Source organism: Oncorhynchus keta, unplaced genomic scaffold (genome assembly GCF_023373465.1).
Source record: "Oncorhynchus keta strain PuntledgeMale-10-30-2019 unplaced genomic scaffold, Oket_V2 Un_contig_2571_pilon_pilon, whole genome shotgun sequence".
Taxonomy (NCBI): Eukaryota; Metazoa; Chordata; class Actinopteri; order Salmoniformes; family Salmonidae; genus Oncorhynchus; species Oncorhynchus keta.
The window spans coordinates 17,063-27,518 of record NW_026284587.1 but is presented as its reverse complement, the minus strand read 5'-3'; the positions used below and the strand labels follow the sequence as shown (position 1 = coordinate 27,518).

Below are 10,456 nucleotides of genomic sequence, written 5' to 3'. Positions count from 1 at the left end.
ACTAGCTTTAAGCACCAGCTGTCAGAGAAGCTCACAGATCACTGTGTTCTATGTGTTCTGTGTGTTCTGTATGTTCTATGTGTTCTGTGTGTTCTGTGTGTTCTATGTGTTCTATGTGTTCTGTGTGTTCTATGTGTTCTGTGTGTTCTGTGTGTTCTGTGTTCTGTGTGTTCTGTGTGTTCTATCCACTTCAATCAGTTTATATGATATGGAGGAGAAAGGTTAACGAAAACATTTTAAACCTGGATTGCGTGTATGCGCCATTCAGAGGGTGAATGGACAAGACAAAAGATGTCATTGCCTTTGAACTGGGTATAGTAGTAGGTGCCAGGCTGGGGTTTTCAAGCTCAACAGTATCCCACCAGGTCAAGAATGGTCCACTACCCAAAGGACATCCAGCCAACTTGACACAACTATGGGAAGCATTGGAGTCAACATAGGCCAGTATCCCTGTAGAAGGCTTTCAACACTGTGTAGTCCATGCTCCGATGAATGGAGGCTGTTCTGAGGGCTGAATGGGGGAGGGTGGAACTCAATATCGGGAAGGTGAGACTAATGTTTGGTGTACTCAGTGTACAATATGATTTCATGTGGCTTGAAGAAAAACACATTCTAAGTCAAAAACTCAAGTCGGAACACAGCCTCTATTCTCTCATGATTTCAGGTCCTCTGACCGGGAAAATGTCTTTCCGCAATGAGAGCAGTGGTATGTCTTCCTCCTCCTTCCCCTCCTGTGTATTTTCATGTTTATCTCGATGTATTCTCACATGCAATTTCAGGTTCTTTGAACCAGTAAATCTCTCTTCCACACTGGGAGCACTGGAAGGGGCTTTTCTCCCGTGTGTATTCTCTCGTGTGATTTCAGGTTCCCTAACTGGTTGTAAGTCATTCCACATTGGGAGCATTGGTAAGGCTTCTCTCCGGGAGTGTATTCTCTTGTGTGTTTTCAGGTACCCTAACGTAGTAAATCTCTTTCCACACTGAGAACATTGGCAGGCCTCTCCCTGCTGTATGTATTTCTTCATGCTTATTGAGGTACCGTAACCAGGTAAAACTCTTTCCACACTTGGAACATTTAAAAGGCCTCTGCAGTGTGTGTCCTCTCATGCTGTTTCAGGTTCCCTAACATGGTAAATCTCTTTCCACACTGGGAGCATGGGTAGGGCTTCTCCCTGTGTGCGTTCTCTTATGGTGTCTAAGGTGCCCTAACCACCAAAACTCTTTCCACAGTGGGAGCAGTGATGTTTTCTGCTGGTTTGGGCGTCTCTGAGTCTGGTTCCCTGAAGAACTCTTCCCGCTGTCAGAATGAGAATCTGGTCTCTCTCCTGCCAAAGACAAACAAGAGTATTTAGCTAAATACTAAACAGAGACCTGAATGAAACCTTAACATGGTAAATCAGTCTTCCTATGAGGTTTAATCTAGACTAGATCCCTCAATAAAATACAGAGTGTGTAGTTAAACAGAGACCTGAATGAAACCTCCACATGATAAAACTGTCTTCATGTGAGGTTTAATCCAGACTGGTAATAACCTGAGGCCAGTTTTCATTCATTTATTTTTGACTTGGTGACCAATATATTACAAATAATAATACCACTCTAGAACCTTTCTTTCATAGAGGTTTTTAGCTGATTGCCCTTCTGTTCTAGGACCACTACCAATGTTTTAGTACTTAGAAATTAAACTATTGTGAACCGAAAATATTAATATATTGAAATTCTTACACGATTTGTCATTTAGAAGACACTCTTATCCAGAACAATTAGGGTTTAAGTACCCGTACCTTGCTCAAGGGCACAACATATTTTTCACCTAGTTGGCCTGGGATTCAAATCCAGCAACCTTCGGTTAGCCCAACGCTCTTAACTTGAAGCGACTGATGGACAAGACTCTGTCCAGGACTCTATATTTAATGTTCCACTCCATCCACAGCGACTGATGGACAAGACTCTGTCCAGGACTCTATATTTAATGTTCCCCTCCATCCACAACGACTGATGGACAAGACTCTGTCCAGGACTCTATATTTAAAGTTCCACTCCATCCATAGCGACTGATGGACAAGACTCTGTCCAGGACTCTATATTTAAAGTTCCACTCCATCCACAGTGACTGATGGACAAGACTCTGTCCAGGACTCTATATTTAATGCTCCACTCCATCCACAGCGACTGATGGACAAGACTCTGTCCAGGACTCTCCATGTACCAAACCCATTTTGTTGGTGCCCCCCCCACTGCTGCATCTTTAACCATCTCTACAGAACCATCAATACCTGTCCAGGACTCTCCATGTACCAAAACCCAAACCCATTTTGTTGGTGCCCCCCCCACTCGTTGCATCTTTAACCATCTCTACAGTACCATCAATACTGTCCAGGACTCTCCATGTACCAAACCCAAACCCATTTTGCTGGTGCCCCCCACTCGTTGCATCTTTAACCATCTCTACAGTACCATCAATACCTGTCCAGGACTTCCATGTACCAAACTCCATTTTGTTGGTGCCCCCCCCACTCGCTGCATCTTAACCATCTCTACAGTACCATCAATACTCTGTCCAGGACTCTCCATGTACCAAACCCATTTTGTTGGTGCCCCCCCACTCGTTGCATCTTTAACCATCTCTACAGAACCATCAATACTCTGTCCAGGACTCTCCATGTACCAAACCCAAACCCATTTTGTTGGTGCCCCCCCCCACTCGTTGCATCTTTAACCATCTCTACAGTACCATCAATACTCTGTCCAGGACTCTCCATGTACCAAACCCAAACCCATTTTGTTGGTGCCCCCCCACTCGTTGCATCTTTAACCATCTCTACCATCAATACTTTTAAACTATTTGAAGTTTTTCTATACATGTTAATATTTGTATCTACTTTTTAAATTTAAAAGTTAAAAGTAAAATTTACCGCAATGTTACAAAGTTGCGGCTTCTACACCTGCATTGCTTGCTTTTTTGGGGTTTTAGGCTGGGTTTCTGTACTTGAGATATCAGCTGGATGTACGAAGGGCTATATAAATACATTTGATTTGATTTAATAGAGTAAACAGCAGGGTCGTTCCAGATGAATGAAGTGAGAACAGGAACCAGTTAAATAGACTAAACAGCTGGGTCGTTCAGTAGAATGCCCCTCTAGGGTCGTTCCATATGAATGAAGTGAGAACCAGTTAAATAGACTAAACAGCTGGGTCGTTCAGTAGAATGCCTGCCCCTTTAGGGTCGTTCCAGATGAATGAAGTGAGTACAGGAACCAGTTAAATAGACTAAACAGCTGGGTCGTTCAGTAGAATGCCTGCCCCTTTAGGGTCGTTCCAGATGAATGAAGTGAGTACAGGAACCAGTTAAATAGACTAAACAGCTGGGTCGTTCAGTAGAATGCCTGCCCCTTTAGGGTCGTTCCAGATTAATGAAGTGAGAACCAGTTAAATAGACTAAACAGCTGGGTAGTTCAGTAGAATGCCCCTTTAAAACTACACTTTGGTTCCATAACTGCAGAGTTTGTGCCCCTGTTTTTACTTACTGGTGTCAATCAGAAGTTCAGTCTCCTCCCCTCTCCCAAGACATCTTCCTCTTTTATTGAGATATCCTCCTTCCACTCTAAAAGGTTCTTCCTTCCTTTCACTAGAACTTTCTTCTTCTTCAATGTAATAGCCTCCTCCCTCTTCCTCCTTAATTATTTTGAAATTGTCTTCCTCTTCTTCTTTACTGTGACCTCCTCCTCCTTCTTCACTCTTAACACTGCATCCTCTTCTTCCTCTCCTTTCACTCTAATATCCTCCTCTTCACCTCTTCACCTTCCTCTCTTTCACTTCACTCTAATATCCTCCTCTTCACCTTCCTCTCCTTTCACTCTAATATCCTCCTCTTCTTCACCTTCCTCTCCTTTCACTCTAATATCATCCTCTTCTCTTCTTCTTCTTTACGATAATGTTCAGCCCCAGAGCTTCTTTCTCCGTCCAGCAGACGTCTTTTTAGAAGTGGTGGAGTAGCTTAGTGAACTCATGGTCGGGGACGTTAACTAGGTAGATAGAATTAACCTTAGGTTAGTTGCTAATGCTAACTTAGCAAGCCACCTACCCGACAAAACACCGTAACAGCTTCCTCTTCCTTCTTCTCTTTCACGGGAGCTTCTTTCTCCGTCCAGCAGACCTCCTCTTCTTTAGAAGGTGGGGGAGTAAATTACTGAGCTCATGGTCGGGGATGTTAGCTAGATAGCATTAGCATTTAGCATTAGCTAGCTAGCTAACTATGTGAATAAAACAGGTTAACACGTAGACATGTTCGTGTGTTTAAAAACAAACAGTGCTTCCTAATATACACAGAACGTGTCTCGAATTGACTATGTCTGTCTCAGCAAGTTGCCCAAGTTCACCAGGCTTGTTGTGAACAAAAGAAGCTGTCCGTCCACTGGTTTATACGTCACACATACGCACACAGCATCCCCCCGACAGTACTGTCCGTCCACTGGTTTATACGTCACACAGCATCCCCGACATAAAATACACACGTTGCCATCTGCTGACTGGAGTGGGTAATGCAGCTGAGGTAAAAATAAATAAATAATATAATCACTATTCAACCACACCAAAGAATACATAGATTCGACCCATTTCAAATAAGCAAATATGCTTTCCAAACATGCCAGAAGGCAATCTAAAACAATGTAGTTAGAAGCTCTGGTTGGGCGCTATCAACTAGTGTCTGTGATGAACTGGTAGTCTCTTCTTCAAATCACAAGCAGTTTCCTTTGCACACTTTAAGTAATACTTTGCCATCCTCTGGGAATATATTACATATTGTTGTATTAGGTTTTCACCCAAATACATTCAATTCAAAACTGAGTGACGTTGAGGCATAAATGTTAAGTCCAGTGTACATTTATGAATGTATCTGCAACATACAGTATGTCGTATCATATTACCTTGGTCTACCTATATAAACGTTTGGTCCAGTGTTTTTTTGCAGCAGATACTAGCATCGGTAAAGATGAACGCAAAGCATCATGAAAACCTGCTCCAGAGCGCTCAGGACCAGACTGTTAACCCGCAATAACATCTGCTAAACACGTGTATGTGACCAATTACATTTGATTTGATTTGAAAGTACCGAGTAAAGGGTCTGAATACCAGTGTAAATGTAATAAATTAGAAACATTTCAAAACCTGGTTTTGCTAGCATCATTTTGATATGGAGTGTTAATTGAAGAGGGGGAAAACATATTACCTTGAATAAGGCTACCAAAATTTATAAAAGTCAAAGGTCCAGTGGAAGGCCCCCGTATTTAACATGATTATGACCAGTGATTCCATGTCCATGTAAATAGAAGGGCAGCATCATGCTGTGGGGTGTTAATTATTTTGTATCCGATCCATTGGCCTTGGTCTACCTGTCAAATCAAGCGTTTGATGTCACTACGTGGACATTTATGAATGAACATGGTGGTGGCAGGTCATGCTGTGGGGGTGTTAATTATGTCATATCATATTTTCTTGGTCTACCTTTTATAAATGCTAGGTCCAGTGTTTTTCAGCAGCAGGTACAAAAACGACTTAGTTAAATGTCAGATCGAGGGGTAAGATGAAGCAGCAAGATCTACAGGGTTACTGATGAAACCAGCTCCAGAGCTTCACATTCGAGACTGCGGCTATATCCGTATTAACATCTGCTATTGAACACGTGTATGGGACCAATGTCACATTTGATTTGTTTGACCTGTCCTGACCCCTCCAGGTAAAGGGTCTGAATACTCCTGTAAATTTAATAAATGTGTTCTGTCTGTTTGTTGCCAAAACTCTGTTTTTGCCTCTTTCCCTCGTCATTCCTGGTTTTTGACCTTTGCCTGTCCTGGATCCTGGGGTAAAACAATTGAATACCTATTTGAATAACCTGTAACGTAACAACATGTGGAAAAACCTTTGTCAAAGGGTCTGAATACTTTCCTGAAGGCCCTGTATTTAACCTTATTGAATTATCGTGACCAGCCTTGATTCCATGTGTCCATGTAAATAGACAGTGTTACTGACAGTCTGCATAAGGTCTTACCTTTGATTCCCGATAAAGCCTGCTGTATGCCGTATTGTAGTGATAGTGCACTCCGATGCCGTGATAGTGTCTATGTCGACATGGCTAGTGGAACACCGACAGACAATACCGACCCCATCAATCCATGGTGGAGTCACCCTTACCAAAAGGTATTGCAGTAAGATGTGCCATTAATGTGATCTTTGGTGTGCTTTATCAATGCACAAACACCTTTTCACCACTTCTATAGATAAAATAGTTATTTACTCATACTCAAGTTTTACTGTGTGTGAAAACATGTAATTGATCAGTATTTTATATTTAAAAATTAACACAATTTGATTTATTAATATCATCCTCAAATTAAATGGGACAAGGACGCAATCCTTGCGAGAGGGAGGAAATTCTTTTCATTGGTCCTCAACTTGCAGCTCAGACACTTTTTTCAGGAACAAGTTCAAGATAACCTGGAGTTAGCCTGAGACCAGATTAGTCCTGAATGCCCCAGACCAGGTTAGTCCCGAGTTAGCCTGCCCCAAACCAGGTTAAAACCTGTTGTCAGACCAGGTTATCCTGAGTTAGGGCCTGCCCCAGACCAGGTTAGCCTGAGTTGGGGCCTGCCCAGACCAGGTTAGTCCTGAGTTAGCCTGCCCCAGACCAGGTTAGCTCCTGAGTTAGCCTGCCCCAGACTAGGTATCCGTATTATGCCCCAGACCAGGTTATCCTGAGTTAGCCTGCACCAGGTTAGTCCTGAGCTGGTTAGTCGCCCCAGCCAGGTTAGCTCATCCTCCTGGTTTTTGATCCTGAGTTAGCCCGCCCCAGACCAGGTTAGTCTGAGTTAGCCTGCCAGAACTCTGCCAGTTAGCCTGCCCTGCCAGGTCCCTGACCTGCCCTGACCAGGTCCTGAGTTACCTGCCCCAGACCAGGTTAGTCTTGAGTTAGCCTGCCCCAGACCAGGTTAGTCCTGTCTTTAGCCTGCCCCAGACTAGGTTAGTCCTGGAGTTAGCCTGCCCCAGACCAGGTTAGTCTGAGTCAGCCTGCCCTAGACCAGGGTCTTACCTGAGTTAGCCTGCCCCAGACAGGTTAGTCCTGAGTTAGCCTGCCCCAGACTAGGTTATTCCTGAGTCAGCCTGCCCTAGACCAGGTTAGTCCTGAGTTAGCCTGCCCCAGACCAGGTTAGTCCTGAGTGGAACCTGCCCCAGACTAGGTTAGTCCTGAGTTAGCCTGCCCCAGACCAGGTTAGTCCTGGAGTCACCTGCCCCAGACCAGGTTAGTCCTGAGTTAGCCTGCCCCAGACCAAAGTCCTGAGTTAGCCTGGAACCAGACCAGGTTAGTCCTGGAGTTAGCCTGCCCCAGACCAGGTTAGTCCTGAGTCAGCCTTACCAGAACGGTATCCTGCAGTTAGCCTGCCCCAGACCAGGTTATTCTGGAGTCCTGCAAAGGTTAATGCATGCCCCAGACCAGGTTAGTCCTGGAGTTAGCCTGCCCCAAACTGCAACCAGGTTAGTCCTGAGTTAGCCTGCCCCAGACTAGGTTAGTCCTGAGTTTAATTTGTGCTGAAACCCAATGACCAGGTTAGTCCTGAGTTAGCCTGCCCCAGACCAGGTTAGTCCTGAGTTAGCCTGCCCCAGACTAGGTTAGTCCTGAGTTTGCCCCAGACCAGGTTACATTAGTTAGCCTGCCCCAGACCAGGTGAGTTCTGGAGTTAGCCTGCCCCAGACCAGGTTAGTCCTGAGTTTCACCCTGCCCCAGACCAGGTAGTTATGAGTTATTAAGACCAGGTTAGTTCTGAACGATTCCTTACAATAGAAATGTACCTGGCTTAAAGCTGAGCCACTCAGTGACTGGTTATCTAGTTGAACTCAGAGTTAACCACTAAGATACTTGATTCCTCAAACCTAATTCATAATATATTCAGGACTAATAACGCCAATATAACTGCATGTTTTACAGATTTTGCATTTTTATCAATTGAGATATAGCTTATTGATGTCGTCCTCAAGCACGCAGCTGCCCTAGAAACTAGTTTATTAGAAATACCAAAATATTGAGACAAATCAGTAGTATTTGTGTAATATTAGGTTTTTACACGATGTAAAAAAGCACCATTTCCTGTTGAGATGCGGAACATAGAACACGGTCTCTTTCAGAACGTTTGTGACGACCAAGAGATCTGTCATTCATTCATTGCTATGATCTCCTGAAGAAGCTTTCCTGTCTTCCAATCTTTCTTTGCCCTCAAATGTTTGAATGTACTAATAAAGTTAACAGGTTGTTATCTACCTGGCTCATGAGGTAACAAACATGACTGAACAACCAACATGTAAAATAAAAGGGTTAACAGCCCGCGAGGAGTTTTAGAGAACAGCAAGCGACGCGGTTTATGAATGGAAAATGCGCCCCCAATACCTGACAGGAAGAAGGAAAATCCTGTTTGGTTTAGAAATGAGCAGTTTTCGCTGTAGTAATGGTGCTAGCACGACTCTAACGAAACGGTACTCAGGAAACAACAGCACAGCGAAGCTTTATCATTACAAAAAGCATTTATCTGGGTGATATTTTTTTATAGGCGCACTGGTGCTCCTGAATTGAAATTCCAGGTCGCACAGGACGATATTAAGGAGCATGTGCGACTGGAACGGGGGGTATTTATTGTCTCTCTAGGGTGGTGGAACGGTGTGGTGGAACGCCAGGACCTGTCCTGTTTTCCTCTAGGCAGACTTAGACCTGAGTGGTATACAACAACAGCAGGATCGATGAGTGAGCCAGCTACCTTCATTATGTACTGAAAACGCATTTATCTAAGTTCAGATTTTCTGAAAAACGCAAATCTAAGTCCATAGTTATTTCTGGTTCTTTATAAAAGTTAGATGGCTAGCCTTATTGATCCTGCCTTGCAGTACATCCTCTCGATATTAATATGTACATTATGAATAAATACTGTTGGAATTAGATTCGTACGTTTTTCTCAGTCTGTACATTTGTTTATTTTTTCACACACAGACAATGCAAACACAAGAGGAAATACAGCACATGTAAATAGACAGCACTTGATTAACACACAGAGAAAATACACAAAGACAGAGTTCTAAAAAGTTATAATTTATTTAAAAAGCATTACAACTGACCTACTCTATACTGAAACAGATATATTCACTCTGTCCAATTCATGTTAAAAAGAAAACATTGAGTTCACTTTGTACAATTTGATTTTGTGTGGCATAAACAGTCAGTCAAAAAAATGAGACAAGTGTTGGAGCACTGTATGTGTTAAATACATCAGTTAATTAATGAGTTACATCTCTCTTTCCATCAGTTAAGGTGTTTCCCCTGTGTCTGTTACCACTCATTAATTAACGGATGTATATTGTTACGTGCCTCTTTCCACACTGAGAGCAGTGGTAAGGTGTTTCCCCTGTGTCTGTTACCACTCATTAATTAACGGATGTATTATTGTTACGTGCCTTTCTGAGAGCAGTGGTAAGGTGTTTCCCCCTGTGTCTGTTACCACTCATTAATTAACGGATGTATTATTGTTAAATATCTCTGAGAGCAGTGGTAAGGTGTTTCCCCTGTGTCTGTTACCACTCATTAATTAACTGATGTATTATTGTTAAATATCTCTTTCCACACTGAGAGCAGTGGTAAGGTGTTTCCCTGTGTCTGTTACCACTCATTAATTAACGGATGTATTATTGTTAAATATCTCTTTCCACACTGAGAGCAGTGGTAAGGTGTTTCCCCTGTGTCTGTTACCACTTTAATTAACGGATGTATTATTGTTACTCTCTTTCCACACTGAGAGCAGTGGTAAGGTGTTTCCCCTGTGTCTGTTACCACTCATTAATTAACGGATGTATTATTGTTACGTGTCTCTTTCCACACTTTATGAGACAAGTGTTTGGAGCACTGTGTGTTCACTCATTAATTAACTGATGAGAAATATCAGTGGTGGTAAGGTATTTCCCCATGTGTCTGTTACCTCAGCGTGGTCTTTCAGGTTCCCTAACTAGGTAAATATCTTTCCAATATATATTATTTCTCTGCAATGTGGATTCTTTCAAGGCTTCTCCGTGGAGTGTGTCAGCTCATGTTTTTTCAGGTATCTTGCTTGTGTGAAACTCTTTGCGCACTGGGAACAAGGCTTCTCTTTATGTGTCCACTCATGTCTTTCAGGCCTGAACAATAAAAGTCTTTCCACACAAGGAGCAGTGAGGGCGTTTCTTTATGTGTTTTCAGTCCACTAAAACTCTTTCCACTGGGAACAAGGGTGTTTTTTTATGTGTGTCCACTCGTGTGTTTTCAGGCCCCATAACTGGATAAAACTCTTTCCCACACAGGGAGCAGTGGAAATGCTTCTCTCCTTTGTGTAATATATTATGTTTTGTCAGGCCCCCTAACTGAGTAAAACTCTTTCCACACAGGGAG

The 10,456-nt window shown here is 43.0% G+C and overlaps 1 long non-coding RNA gene across 1 annotated transcript; it reads left to right on the top strand.

Moving 5' to 3' along the window:
• The first annotated feature begins 9,356 nt into the window (after window positions 1–9,356).
• LOC127922441 (uncharacterized) lies at window positions 9,357–9,908 on the top strand. The gene is made up of 3 exons (XR_008111374.1): window positions 9,357–9,434; window positions 9,592–9,677; window positions 9,844–9,908. It is a non-coding gene; the product is annotated as an uncharacterized LOC127922441 (long non-coding RNA).
• Window positions 9,909–10,456: the final 548 nt, after the last annotated feature.